Consider the following 987-nt stretch of genomic DNA (forward strand, 5'->3'; position numbering starts at 1 on the left):
TTCTCTGGACACGCTCCAGCCCCCCCAGCTCCTTCGGGGAGGGAGGGGCCCAACCCTGACCCCAGCACTCGAGGGGCGGCCCCCCCAGTGCCCAGCACAGGGGCACGCTCCCTGCCCTGCTCCTGCTGTAAAATACGTAAATAGGCAAGTTAAATTCCAGATCAAATATCTGTTGGGAGATCAGCATGCTGCCTGGTTTTGAGCGGTGGTTGCACGCCGGCCGCACGCTGCTCTGAGCCGTCGGAGCGGGGCTGCTGCGTGCTGGCAGGCGGTTTGTTCCAGCTCCAGTTTGTCTCCGAGCGGAGCGTTATTATTTGTGTAACAGCGTAAATGGTGCTGTATAAACCAAGGGGGAGAACACTGAGGAGAATGCAAGTTCTTCCTGGCGTGGGATTCCTGATCCTGAAATAATGTTTTGCATCCATTCTGAGTAATGCCCTTTGAGGGACTGACCGCTCCGACGTTTGTGGGCGCTTCTGTGTTGATGTGGTGCATGCCTTACTGCTGCACTAAAATTGTTTCTTCTGTTGTTTTGGGGTTTGTTTTTCTTTTAACCTGAGCTAGAATTGTTTTTTTACCCAGAGCTGGAAAATCCATTTGTTCTGAAGAACCTGAAACTGCCTGGCAAGTGGCTGCATGGGACTGGGGAGCCCTCGAGCTTTGGCATCGCTGCCGATGCTGCCTCGCTGCAGAGGGGGAGCTCTCCGAAGCGGTAGGGCTGGCAAGCAGAAGTATTCTTGCGTCGTTGCTGCTGTTATTTTGGTAGAGGACACGGGTGCAAGGAGAAATGCGAGGCCGCGTGGCTTTGGTGGCTGCGCCGCTGCAGGTGGGAGCGGGGCAGGGATGTGCTCGAGCCGGGTGGGACGGTGGTTTTCCCCACCGATGGGTAGCGCTTCTGCAAACGTTGATTTGTGGGCATGATAAGCGATATTTTTTTCACCCTGGTTCATGTTTTCAATAAAACTTTGCAGTATTTCTCATGCATTT

The 987-nt window shown here is 54.2% G+C and overlaps 1 protein-coding gene across 1 annotated transcript in view; it reads left to right on the plus strand.

The window, feature by feature from the left end:
• The first annotated feature begins 606 nt into the window (after positions 1-606).
• The window catches only part of MARCHF2 (membrane associated ring-CH-type finger 2), a 60,501-nt gene continuing 60,120 nt past the window's right edge, over positions 607-987 (plus strand). The window contains exon 1 of the mRNA XM_035894300.1: positions 607-712. The gene's annotated coding sequence lies outside the window, so the exon portion shown is untranslated. The remainder of the gene's footprint in view (positions 713-987) is intronic.

The sequence above is a fragment of the Egretta garzetta genome, unplaced genomic scaffold (assembly GCF_000687185.1).
Source record: "Egretta garzetta isolate BGI_Z169 unplaced genomic scaffold, ASM68718v1 scaffold345, whole genome shotgun sequence".
Lineage (NCBI taxonomy): Eukaryota > Metazoa > Chordata > Aves > Pelecaniformes > Ardeidae > Egretta > Egretta garzetta.